A 14,707-nucleotide genomic window follows, 5' to 3' on the forward strand; every position below is an offset into this window, starting at 1 on the left:
TTCTACCGTACTCAGCATTAAATCAGACTAATCAAGCATACTGTTCCTTTTGTTATAAACGTATCACAGCTCGAATGACTGTGATGCTTCCTCACTGAGAAAATCAAGGGCCTAAATCATAAAAAACTACACAGACCACCTCAAAGCCTTGCCTGTCTTCCCAGTATACAAGCTGCAGTGACAAGATCCCTACCTCATGTAAAGAGACTCAACAGACCGTATCCAATCAGGCCTAATACACATTTGCAAGTCCATTGCTGGCATAAACACCAGCTCAAGGGATCCCACTCTTTTCTGCAACATAAAGAGGACATTTTGGAGGAAATGACATATATCCCAGTGAATATCTCTTCCATGGAACTGCCTCTCATTCCACGTAAAGCAAAATACTTCTCTTACCCCATTCAAATGCAATTTGGACTATTGGGTGGGTAACTGCAGATTCATCCTGGTTTAGCACCCTTGTCCCTCATGAATAAGGACAACATATAAATTCCCCAATATATCCTTGTTTTGCCCATTTCTGTGTTCTTTGTATGCAAAACATAAAGGCTAAAATCTGCCGTAGGAATGTAAGGTTAGTTAGGCTTCTTGAAATCTTCACAGATTACTAGCCTATTAATAAACCCTCTAATAATCCATACTGGGCCTGTAATTGGTCATGCTTGATCAGTGTTCTATTCTGATAAAATGATATATAAAATAAATTTGGAAGTGAAGATAATTTGTTTTAGTTGAATCAAAAGACTGAAAAGAAATACATGCAGGAGCAGAAAAAATGAGTAGGTGCATATATTTTTTATGTGGTCCCCTGACCCTCTGGTCCATACATCTGCAACTCTGTTTGAGTGTATCCTAAGTAATGATTGCCATTTTACTGTGGAGGCACAAAACTGCAATCAAAATACTACAAATGGTGATTTGTTTCAACTTAGCCTTTTATATTGGGGTATAGGAGCTTGCATAAAACACTGTTTCAACATCCAAGGTACTGCTTATAATCACCTCTGAGCTTGCCATTACTCAAAGAAAAATAAAGACTTGGATGCCCCCAACACAAAATCATGTATTCACATCTTTCTTTCTTCTGAAACTGTAACAAGAAGACTATATTTCAAAACACTGTGTTCAGATTTAAGAAAAGGAATGGGTCATTTCATAAAACATGCATGCAAACATGTTGCCAAGTGATGGTCTATTTTAATTACATGTTCATCATACCTGATTAAGACAAAACTTTTCTGATGAAATCAGCACTAACCAGGGAAACATTAGTTCAAATGTTTACGTAGTTGTCAATATACGTGGCTAAAAATGAAAAGACTTCTAATTGCCTCGTACACAAAATTAGTGCTAATATATGATGATCTCATTGCCAAAATGCTGAAGTTTCAGGAACAATAAATCAAGATTACATATTTATGTATTATGATTCCCACTCACTCCTTTGATACTGGCTGTCTAATTTGGCCAACAGTCTCCTAACTTGACTTCAAGTGGTGTGAATCTTTAAGAAAAGATAAAACTGATTATGATGATAGTGTGTTATAAAGGAAAACAAGCACTGCCTTTAAGACGAAGGAAAAACATAGCTTATATATGAATTTCCTAGAGCAGTTATTCAATCTCCCAAACCAGCATTATGGGAACATAGAACTACCATCTGTCCCTCTTTGCAAGGGGCAGTCTCTCTTTGGGCAGTCATGCCCTGTGTGTGTGTGTGTGTGTGTGTGTGTGTGTGTGGGGGGGACGACGACTAAAAATTGGCAAGTGTCCTGACATTTTAGGACAAAAAATATTCCCTGAGTTTTCTTTAATAGTTGCATAGAACAGTTATTTGTATCTGAAATACCTAAATGTCATATGAAATTGCATATACAAGTCAAATAGTACAAGAACAAGCTTTTATTTTGGCAAGATAGTGAAGTTCTGTCCTTTGCACTGGCAGTGGGTTTGTTTTATTCTGCAAAATCTCATGTTTCTACAAAAAATGTCCCACTTTAGATATTTGAAAAGGTGGCAACTCTATGAAACATGCAAGTGGAGTAAAACTCGATCCTGACTAACTCCTTCTCTATAATGACAGCTTAAGAGTTAAATGGGATTCAGTTTATTATGTTCATCTGTTATACAGTCATTTTGTATGAGTACCACCATAACAAGTCAAAAGCTGCTACTACATTTAAAGCTCAAAAAGCAGAGAAATTCATTAGGTAAGTAAATAGACATTGGGCAGGATTCACGATGGCTTGCACTGAGTCTAAGAGCTGTGTAAGACTCCATGCAGCCATCGTGATCCAGGAACAGCTCGAAATCCCGTGTAAGAGAAAGCTAAAACGACTCTTACATGGGCAGGGCGTGGATATGCTAATCACCCCACTTGCAGCCGAAAGGCATGCAAATTAGGTAGATTAGCGATCCACGAAGTTGAAACCAGCCTGTGTAAGAGTCGTGTTAGTTGCAGAAATATACTCAGTTGACAACTGAGTACGTTACTGCAAATAACACAACGGAGCCATGACAGCTCCAAATAAAGTGTGCAAATGTTACAGACAGCATGCCAATGGCCAAATATGTGGCCATTGGCATGGTAAACCGATGCAAACATGAAAAAAAAAATTTTTTTTTTTTGGAGTTCGGCGATGTTTAAACGCAGCGCAGCCCCGTGCAAATGGGCTGCGCTATATAAAACTGAAAAATGAAGGTTAGAAACCCACAAATGTGGGTTTTATGTAATGCATGGATTTGCAATGCAGGGACTAGCAGACCAAAAACAACATGGCCACCGTCTAGTGGTTGCTAAGGGGGGAAGCTGAGTGTAAGACATGTAACTAAGCATTAGTAGGCAATCCTATGTAAATGAATGGTAGGATAGTGAATCACACTGTCACATAGCAAATGAGCACAGTCCGTGTAGTGTAAGAGTTAGATAAGGGGGAGTAACAGAGTAGGAGATAGGTGACATCACAGGGGGGAATGTCAGGAAGAAAGCAAGCTCATTGGAGCAAAGTGGTATGTGAAACATATCAGTCACACAGCAGAAAAAGAGGAGTGTCAACAGATAAGCATGGGAAAGTCAAGAAATGGAAGGTGTACACTGTGGCCAACACCAAAGTTTTTTGCTGTACGTGCATGCGCGTGTGTGCACGCTGGGAGGCGCGAGTAATACAGAGTGCGCTCGTGTAAGGCAGAGTAAGCATGTAGGAGCCTGTGTAAAGATATATAAACCTGTTTGCGCTGGTGTGCACGCGTTTTAACCCGAATAAGCAGATTCTAGTCTGTGTAAGCATGTGTGCATGCGTGGTAGCCACTGTGAACGTGTTTTCGCTGGTATGCGCGCTGCTCCCCCCTGAGGAAACAGAGAGGAAAAGGAAGCAGGAGAAATAGTAGAAAACTAGCAGGGAATACCTGTAGAGGTAGCAGGTGAAAACAATTAGAAGCAGGCAATTACACAGGCAGAATACAAGCCCAGCCCAGCACTTAAAACACTGCAAACAGCATTGCAGTATGTTTCTCTCAAGAGATACTGCAAGACAGGAGTAAGCTAGTAGAAGTGAAAACTGAAAAAGCTGCACTCAGACCAAACATGCTAGGGGCTGCTATAGCTGTCATAAGGAGACATAGGAGACTTGCTGAGGGTGGTGACAATGGAAATGCTGCCAGACAACCCACAGTGAGGAGACGGAGAAGAGTGTACAGGCCCAGGGTCACCTACCAGGGGTTACATGAGCTGGAGATAGTGGAGCGCTATAGAGTGGATAGAGACCTCCTGCAGCAAATTTTCGAGCTGTGCAGGCCACGCCTCACACACAGAACCAACAGAGGGGAACCCATCCCAGTGGAAACCAAGGTATGTGTTGGCCTAAGAATACTAGCAACAGGTACCTTCCAGAGACCAACTGGTGATATGATGGGGATATCACAGGCATTAGCCTCCAGGGTACTGCACCAGTTCCTGGATGCCATGTCAGCACATGTCGGTGATCATGTACATTTCCCCAGTGCCCGTGAGGTATTGGCCAGCAATATGCGTCTCTTCCAGCAAATAGTAGAATACCCTGAGGTAGTGGGTGCAATAGACTGCACACACATACGCATCAAAGCACCAGCCGGTGAGCGGGGTAGGGCCTACATCAACCGCAAGGGCTTCCCCTCCATCAACTGCCAGGTCATGTGTGATGCCCAGGGCATAATAATGCCATTTTTCCCGCACTTATCTGTGATTGGCCATTTTGGAATTGTATCAGCTTCACAAAACCTGCTTTGTCATGCTCCTCTTTCTATTCATTCCTATATATATATATGCTATTACTGCATTTGTAAGCGCAGCTGTCATGGCTTAATGGTTCAGTACTTTGACTATGGTGCATGGTATCCTGGGTTCGAATCTGGCCATTGCTTTTTATATTTTATGACTGTCTACACAGGCTAGGAGGTGTGTCTGTGTAAAGGCAGTTTTGATACAGCTTGCTCAACGTTGCCCGTCGGTTAGCTTGTTGGCACGGTGCGCAGCTCCGCGCAAATGGATCACGCTGGTTTACACGTGGTTTGGCTGTCAGCACGCATATTACGCTCAACTCAGCTATGGGCACACAGTTTCAGTGTGTTAAAATGCTGCTCAACCCCGAGCACTCATTTTACACCTATTAAACCACTGCTCACCTACAGGCACTCATTTTACACCTGTTGTAATACTGCTCACCTACGGGCACTCATTTTAAACCTGTTAAAACACTGCTCACCTACAGGCAGATATACTCAACTTGTTAGACTGTAGCTCAGCTATAGGCACATCTGACATTTTTTTTTTTTTTTTTTATTATCTCACATTTCTTCAAAATACATGGCCCATTTCATTACATTTTACATAAAATATAATTTTATATGTCTACATATATGTCAGGGACTTGTTTCGTGCTTATTTCACTAAAAATAAAAACTGATGTTGTGGGGGCTCGAACCATGACTGCCTCCTCTTCAGCCGACGTCTCTACCGCTACACTATTGCTTCTTGGCTTACTTTGCATATTTAGTTCTTATATGCTTTTCCACTGACTGCTAACTGTGGCTAAGCGCCGGGCACGCCCGCGCAAACGAGCGCACTCATGGGCAAACATCTTTACAACTTAAAAAAATATATAAGATGTTCATTTATACGTTTTATGTTCATAGTCTGTGGGGGCATGTGTTGTGTTGTGTTTATTCACATTTCCACGGACTCTGTCGTGGGCGTTTACTTTCGGGACTTTTACTCTTCTGGGGGCGTGTCCGTTTGCAGGGCTCGCCCTACGGACACGCCCCTACTGTCTTCCACGGACCGTGTTAGCCTTAGGTGTGATTCAGCATGCCCTCATACATATGCATGACATGCTGACGTCACACCGTTTAACTGCAGCCTCCGTGTAAGCCTTGTAACTCTTACACGGAGGCTTCGTGAATCCTGCCCATTATTTGTATGATTATTCTGTTTTATTTTCCCATTTGTACAAGATAAACAGGGTCACAAAGTTATGGAGTCATCTAGAGAAGTCTGATTGAGCTAGGTGAAAATCCCAGACTTTCAAAATACTGCTTCACAGAATGAAGTTAAAAAGCTCAGTGATGTCGTGAGCTTTTACTTTATTAAATATTTATAATTTTAGGGGCATACAAAACAAATAGCAAGCTGCTACTACTCTTTCCTTTGCAGAGTTTTAGTTCATGCATGCATATAAAAAAAGTGCATATTAGATTGTGCTATCATTCTATAACTGCTAACAATGCATTCATAAACCATTGAAAGGAAATGTCTTGTATCTGTATCACTTTCGACCTGCTGGCTAGGCTTACATTACTGCAGTAGACCTTGCAGAATCTCTGCCTCTTTTATGTCTGCATTGGGGCAATAAGATAACACTTTTTTGAATCTCAGCAATATTTCTGTTCTGACTGGATGGACAGGTACAGTAGTACTGCTAAAGGCTACTGTGTTTCATCCTTCTGGAGTTGCACCATGATGAACTTTCAAACTGCACCCATGTTCACATTCATCATGTTTTTCTGAAAGTCGCTTTTCCCTGCTGTAACTGCATCCCCTTTCTGGTATTCACAGAATCTATAATGTATCCTGTCTCTTTCCTACAGTCAGGGATGGTACACATGAATATATAATTGAACATAACAATGGTTATGATGCATTTCAAAACCATTTTAACCTGCTTCCACTACATTCGTCCTGCTGCTCCATATCTACATATGAACATGGCCAAAGAAATTATATAATTTATTTTAAATGAGATCTTTTTAGTGATCTATGCAGCACAGTTTTATTTCTGCCATTGTCAGCCCTATTTTCCCCTTTATGTATTTCATTTTGTTATTTCAGGTAAGTACAGTGGATCTACAGTCGCTAGTTCTTTCTTCAGCTATAACCTGGTAAAAGTAGTTATGGGCAGGAAAAAAATGTGAACAAAACAGTTTATGATCCTGGTGGCAATGGATAAGATGCCAATCTCAATCATCCAGCAAAAGAAGACAATAATTATAAACCCCACAAATCCAACAAATTCATCTGAGAATAGACTGTTCTCATGTCTCATGATCTGTGTCTACTACAGTACATTGTCAGGTCATATTTAATTTGCAGGTAATTTTTATAGGGCTTTTTTCTCTCCTGCGATGATACTATATCTGCCACTCAAATTATATTTCATGCTCTTCTAATTATGGGCCTCCTATGTATAACAAAGTTTTTTTCAAGGTGAAATCTACCTGCCATGTCCTTGTTAAGGCACAAATATTCCCAGTGGCATTTTTTTCCATCCTGGCTACATTGTACCAAGCATTTGTAAAGGAAAAAAAAATCATTCACTCTTGCTAATCTGAAACATCCCTTATAATGAAATAAGAGAGACTATTATCTAGCACAGTGGTATGTGCTTACACCCACCCATCTCAATTATCTTCCCTTTTTCAGATTTAATAAAATTTAAGTTAGCAGTACTATTTACTATCTAGCTTTTAACCTGCTGTAGTTTCATTTGTAAGAATTTTACCTTACTTATCAAGGGGGCACAATTATACCAAATGTCATGCTGGCACCGGTGTAGGCTGCATGTTATTATTTACTGCTGTCTGACATTTGGTCAAACAAAAAAGTTCTTTCTTATTTAGTTGCTTTATTACTCATGCAGGAATACTGTCTGATGTTTTTCTTCTTCATGTATTGAAACTATATTAAAATATATTGTATGGGGTCTACTACATTACACCGACAGTCCACAACACCGACACCACAAGAACGAAACCGCAAAAACACGAAAGCTCACATGCCCGACAAACCACAATACCGACAGTTAACAAAACAAAATGTTTGCTGTTCCACACAACACACACACAACACAAGCACAATAACCTAAAAACCTACACTACACCTTACACACAACTATCTATGCACTAACCTTAACCCAAACCCTAACCCTAAGGTCCGTCACTATCACACACTTACCTTACCTGCACCCTAACCCTAACTCACTTAATCCACCCCTAACCCTCAAGTCCCTCACTATCGCACACTTACCTTACCCGCACCATAATCCAAAGTCCCTCACTATCGCACACATACCTTACACGCACCCTAACCCTAAATCCCTCACTATCGCACACACACCTTACATGCACCCTAACCCTAAATCCATCACTATCGCACACTTACCTAGTCACGCTCACACATTTCCCATGTCGGTGTTTTCACTGTCGGAATTCTGAGTTGTCAGTTATCTGCTCCATCGGTCTTCTGGCATTGGTGATGTCAGTGTCGATCTTCCGAGCTTTCGTTCTAACATAGGGAACCCATTGTATGCATATTTTCTCAGCAGTAACTTCACCATCACTACTTTCAAAAAGACTGATATAACAGTGATGTGAACATCCTCCAAAAGGACATTACCCAAAATAATGACTGGTGTCGTGCAGAAGCATGGCCTCAAACTGAATGCCAAGAAATGCATCATTATCCCCTTAGGGGAAAATGGTGTCCCCACTAATTATCACATTAATAACAATGTACTAAGCATGTAATCAGTTATGAGGGACTTGGGCACCCAAGTTGATAGCAACCTGACTTTTGACCACCATGTTGTCTCTGCTGTATGGAAGGCTTTCTACATGGCCCACTTCATAAGTAAGGGTATTTTATCCAGGAACAAGGAGGTCATAACATCCCTGTACTCCTCCCTTATCACTCATTATCGAGTACAATGCCCCCTTTGGCAAACACATTGCCAAGCACATGCAGGAGCTGGAGAGACCACAGAGGTTCCTGACCAGGAAAATACAGCATCTCAAACACCTATCCTACACAGACAGACTAAAAGCCCTGTCCCTCTACTCAGTCTTGTACACACTGCTCAGAGATGACCTGTGTCTAGCATAGAAGGCCATCTCAGACCGAGCCTTGATGGTGTTGCTGAACATCTGTAAGTCAAACTCCACTTTTGCAACCCACACTCAAGGCCTCAGCCTGGTCTGTGACATTAATAGAAAGTGTTGATGGGAAAGATTTGTGTCCCAAAGACTCCCCCATGTGTGGAATAGACTCCCTCTCCATGTCAAGCAGAGTTCCTCACTAACCCTCTTTAAGTGGAACCTGGATGACTGGATGGAAAACAGAAAATACATTCCTGGGATCCCATCTGTATCCCTGCTGGACAGGGGAAACAGGTGCTTACTTTGTGGGAACATGGGTGAAATTCTTGGCTAGGTTTATTAGGGCCTCTGGGCCATTAACCTAGTATCATCCTATGACCCTATGAACCTATGAACAGAATTAAATGTAATGTCATGAAATGAGATAAATTGATCACATCTCAAAACCATTAAAAAATGGCACTGGACAGCAGTTACTTGGATAAAAAATTCAGAGGAAACGCCCTGTACCCCAAACATCTCCACATCTTTAAATATACCAGCTCTGTGATTGAACAACCTTGAGGTTAGAAACTTCCTTGCCCACACAACTGCACAATCTCAGTCAAAACAGTGGCAATTCTTCAATGAAACTGGGGTTCAATTAACTCTAATAGATGAACCTGTGGTCAGTTATAACCCTATTGAACAAACATGCATTGGTACACTGCCTTTATGGTCTACCTGCTAAGATATTTGTATTCTAAAACAAATATAACAACTAGGGGAAGTTCACATAATCTTACCTTTACTTGCTTCATGAAGATTGGCAGAAGAGTGGTAGTTTATTGCCCATCACACTACCTCATGCCGTACTCATGCAACTTCCTCTCCAACTGTTTATTCACAATGTGTGTTTTTTCAAATCTGTACCTCTCCAGAGTTGTCCTGTTTGCCTACATTGAACTTATTTTTGGGAAATGCTTTCTAGGATCAGTAACACTTTGTTATGTTAGTGTTGAATTGCCTCCTCCTGCTGGCAGTCATCTATAATTTCTCCTCCAAATTCTGACTCCTGTTTAAGCCACAATCATTTGACATATTCCTTGACAATCTAATGTATTCTGTTACTCTGGCTTTTGCTGACAAACCAGATGGTTGGTATAACTTTTCGGGTATCCTTTAAATGTGGAGAATCATGTATTTTTTCCTTTGGTGGTAGAGCTCAAGTGTAAGGTAGTGACCCTTCAGGCCCCTGGAGCTTAATACAGTCTCATCCGATGTAGCTCCATACAATTAGGAAAGGGGTCTATCAAAGGAGATTAGCAGATACTGATGGTAAAACCCACTTTCTTTCAGGGTGGCCACCAACACATTCTGAACATACATCAGACATTCAGATCCCTTTCCTCAATTGTTGGGCAATATTCCATTGAAGCTGATGGTTTTCATGGTCCTTTGCTTACTTCCATTACCAGAGCCACTCTGAGGACTTGTGACCAAGCATTGTACTGTTTAATCTCTTTAGTGAAGAGCTGTGGATGTACTCAAAAAATTGTGTTGCATAAGACCTCCAAGAATAGCTCCTCTACTCCTGTGCAAAAGGATTACTGCTACAGATTTATAAAAGACAAATAGAAATATTAATTTGTTAAAGAAATAAAAACAGTGCATTTGCTGTTTCACTGTTAAGTAACACCTTTCCTGTATATCTTAATTTTTCCTTTGTTCCAGTGGAAACATACCCGACTTTTCCAAATATTCCAGCCATTCCCATTCATTGTTGTGTTGATACTGTACTGTACAAACATTATCAACCTAAATATTGCCACCAAAACTTGACATGTACCCCAGATATGTCACCAGTGTGCTGCACGGTGGAATTAACCCTTCAACTTTTATGATCTTAATCTGGTAGTTGGTGCAGAGAGTTAAGGCTGTGAGTTGTAGTTCCTCTGGTACAGGGTTTGATTCCTTCAGCCCTTGTTTGCCTACCATATGACCTTCAGCAAATCACTTAACCAGACATTGCTCCTGGGCTGTCCCTTGAAAAGAGACCATCTCCAGTGGGCCTTCCTAGTTAACAAATGGGTATTATTATATATTACTACTTTTCCAGTTCCTTACCTGCACAATCCAACATTCCATTTGTCTTGACACCTACCTTATCACACTGTGCAACATGGTCTAAATGAAGGGTTAAAACTTTTCCTTCTCTGTCATCCATAGGCATATCTTTCCTAGCATGGATGTTCATGGATTTCTCCTCTGAAGTATTCAGCTACACAGAACCTTGTATTTGTTGGCATTAAACTTTAGATATCACTTATGTATCAACTGTATGGTCCACACCCATTTTAATTTGAGACTAGTCTTCTCCATGTGAGACCTTCACACCAGCCTGTTTTTTTCTTTTTTCAGTCATTTTTTTTGTTTTAATGAAATTCAGATCACAACCTGATTATAAATGTGAAATTGCATCAGTTGCTTTCAACACATGAGAGAGATTAGTTTTTAGTCCTAATAGGTGCTGGACTTTATATATACAGATATATATATATATATATATATATATATATATATATATATATATATATATATATATATATATGGGTCCACTACAACCCATTGAAATAGCTACATTCTGAAGAAAAAAAAAAGTCAGTACAGCTGATTGAAAATTAGCTGATTACATGTACCTGTTAATTTCTTGTCTTCCTAGTTTTCATGTGATTGACATCCACAGACACCGCATTGAAGCAAATGTCATTTAAAATGGAGTAGTGGCATGCTGGACCTGAATACTTATTGAGAATGTGTGCTGCTCTTTATTACAGAAGGGATGGAATTATGTTCATAAAAAAAATTATTCCCAGTGTAATATATCCATGCACAGTATTTAGTTCTGCATAACGGTAGACTGGTTAAGGTGCCTGGCTATGTTGTTTCCCTTCTTATGTATATTCTCAAGACATCAACAAGGCTCAATTTGCCCAGGTCCAAGGATCTTTAAGCTGAAAAAGTTGCTACAGTTTCAATCAACTCTCCACTTCATAAGATGGCTCTAAAATATTGCACAGTTACTTTAAGTGTGATTGCAATATTATCTCTTCTCACTAGCCTTGACAATCCCTGAAATAGTGAGTAGCTAAGTCAGACTGAGGGCAAAAGGAAAACAGGAGGTAGGGGAGTCTGACAGAAGTTACATAGCAAACCAGTGGTGCTTAAATAGTCTTACAAGCAATTTGTAACAGCTATTTTTGCTGTGACAACCTGTTGAATACGCTCATTATCAAATGCAGGATTTAGTGAGTTGTGTAATGGTTACTGTGGTTTAAGTGCATGGTGTTTCCCTTTTTGTCATGGTCATTTGACCATGGAGTCTATATATATTTATGGGTCTACTTCAGTAGACTGAACCTTCACTTACCCAATTTTCATATTGCAGAGATGAAAAGGCTGACAACCCCATAACACTGATGCCCCGGAACACTGACCTTCCACTCCAGGTAAGTAACTGCTTGGCTGTACCCCTCCACACCTCCTCCAATTAAATATACCATCTCTGAAATGGCACTACTGCAGAGGTAAGGGGCAAAGTTCAATATGGTGGCCAAACTGTTACTTACCTGGAGTGGAAAGTCAGTATTTCAGGACATTGGTGTTATGTGGTTTTCAGCCTTGTCATCTTGGCAATATGAAAGTTGGGTAAGTGGATGTTTGGTCTACTGAAATAGATCCATATATATATATATATATATATATATATATATATATATATATATATATATATATATATATATATAAAAATTGTGGAATATAGCGACAGATTTCCCATATCAGGTGGTGTGGGGGTGCAACCCAATTTAAAACATATTGCTTTGTCTTTATTTTTGTTGGGCTATATTACAGTAATGTCTTTGTATTACTGATTACAAAAGCTGCTTATTTTTTCTTTTTGCGATCTGTTTACATTCATTTACTTTTGCCAATCTTCTTCTGGCTTTTTCCCGGTTAGGAGTTGCCACAGTGGATCACCTGTCTGCTCATGATTAGCAGTGGAGTTTTACAGTGTCGAGTTGCCAGCCCGGCGCCCAACCTTCCACAGAAGGCACACACATGCACGCACTCGTACCTAGGGCCAATTTAGAGTGTCCAATCCACCTGCAGCATGTCTTTGGGATGTGGGAGGAAACCGGAGCACCCGGAGGAAACCCACGTGACCACAGGGAGGACATACAGACTCCGCACAGAAGGCACCCCAGCCAAGGATTGAACTGGAGAACCTCTTGCTGGCAGGTGACAATGCTAACCACTGCACCAGCGTGGCTGCCCCATTTACTTTTGCCAATATTTTGTGGAATTTATGTTTTGTCAGTGTAACAGGATGCTGATTCATGTCAAATATATGTACGCTAGCCAAGGAGGTACAGATGTATGAGCACAAGTACATGGGAGAATAGAACCCCCAAATTCTCATTTCTAATTAAGTTGTAAGGAGCCTATTTGAAAGGCTTTACTTTTATTTCAGTAAAGAAGAAGCACCACATAACAGCTAAGGTTGCGGAGAAGACTTCAGGCAGTCAAAGGTATAAGTATCCTTCATTTAAAGTTCTGCTCTCCATGCCATCCTGGAATCTGCAAGGTGAAGGACAAATTCAAGGTGCAGGTAAGCACTGCATTTCTGAATGTTTAAAGAATTTAGAGGTGAGCCAGAGAAGTAAATCAGCTTACTAAATTCAACGTCTTTGCCTAACTATACCTACATGCCCACAATGACAGCAAAGAGCTGTCAAGAGCAAAATCTGATGGGCCAGAACTATCATTACTACTATGAAGAAAGAGCAGGACCTAACACCCAATATGAATCAACCCAGAAAAGTTTCAAGTTGTAAGAGGTCTATCATTTCTCATCCTAGGCAGCAATCTAGTAACAAACATGGAAATTCATTTAGATTTAAATTATGAGGGATATAGGAAGCTGTTTAATTCTATTGTCTGTAAACCTAAACACAGCATTTACATCTAATAGCAAGTTTGCCAACAGTGGTGAAAGGGCTTATGGTGTGATGGAGCAGTGTGTGTGTGTGTGGGGGGGACTCAAGGTATGCTTTTCCAGCCATAACTGTTGTAAGATACAGGGGTCTATATTACCATGCCAAAAGACATGTTCGCTGAACACGTCTTAATTGACACAGATATATCGACTTGTCAAAAACCCGAACAGCTGAGTTAGTAAATATTTTCCCCAGGAGAAAAATTGCTCAGCCATCATCGGGAATTTGCCCTTTTCCCCACTGTAGTGTGATCTCGGAGTTGGTATATTTAGTTAGGGGGGTGAAACCCCCCATGTTGTATGGTTTGAAAGTGTGTTTTTTTTTCTGTATAGCTGAGTGATTTTTTTCCCTTGGGAAAATATTCACTAACTCGGCCATCCAGGTTTTTGACAAGTCGATATTTCTGTGTTGATTAAGATGTGTTCGACGAACATGTCTTTTGACGCCATAATATAGACCCAGATACAGTCTTCAGTCACCTTACGTTATAGGAGCGATGCAACTGGGAATGGAGTTCTTGACATAGAATTAATATTTTTTTCACTGTGAAATAAGTTAAGAAAAAGCAGTAGAAGCCACTGAGATGTGATATATAAGAGAGCTATGTTTACTACAAGACAGCTCTTTTGGACCCATGCATTTCCGGGGAACATGGGATGAATTACCAAGTCACAGATCAGGTTGGTAGGGCTCACTTTGCATCTTCATTGCAATGGTTTTCTTCTGGGGGGGGCATAATCTGCTGCTGCTACTTACTTAAGGCTGTCCATTCCATCCTGTCCTCTTCATTCAGAAACATCTCAACTCACCTTTTGGGAACATTTTCTTCACTGCTGTATACCTTGTGGAAAATATTAAGTTTTTCCCAGATATAAGGCAAGCTCATGAATTCCGTTACCTTTTAATATATACAAAAACTCAGCAGATCCAATAAAAGGTTAAAAGTCTATTGATAACAGCCACCATCCCTTAGAGCAAGTCTCCTCTTTCAAATATCTTGGTTTATGGTTAGACCCCCTCACTCATCTTTCACATGCGTCTTGATAATACATTTATATTTTGATGTCTCTGTTTATGGATGTAGGTTGCCACCATCAGCATACTAAGAAAGCTCTCCTTGGACACATTCAGGACATGATCAGTACTGTAATTATTCCATCAGTATTACACTGGTGATGTGTTAAGTATACTGTATTTCCTTTAGCTTGGGTAGATGATAGCTATGTTACATGTAACCTGTACTGTACATTAACTGTATGGTATAT

The sequence above is a fragment of the Protopterus annectens genome, chromosome 7.part0, assembly GCF_019279795.1.
Source record: "Protopterus annectens isolate FY-2018-M chromosome 7.part0, PAN1.0, whole genome shotgun sequence".
In the NCBI taxonomy this organism is placed as follows: domain Eukaryota; kingdom Metazoa; phylum Chordata; order Ceratodontiformes; family Protopteridae; genus Protopterus; species Protopterus annectens.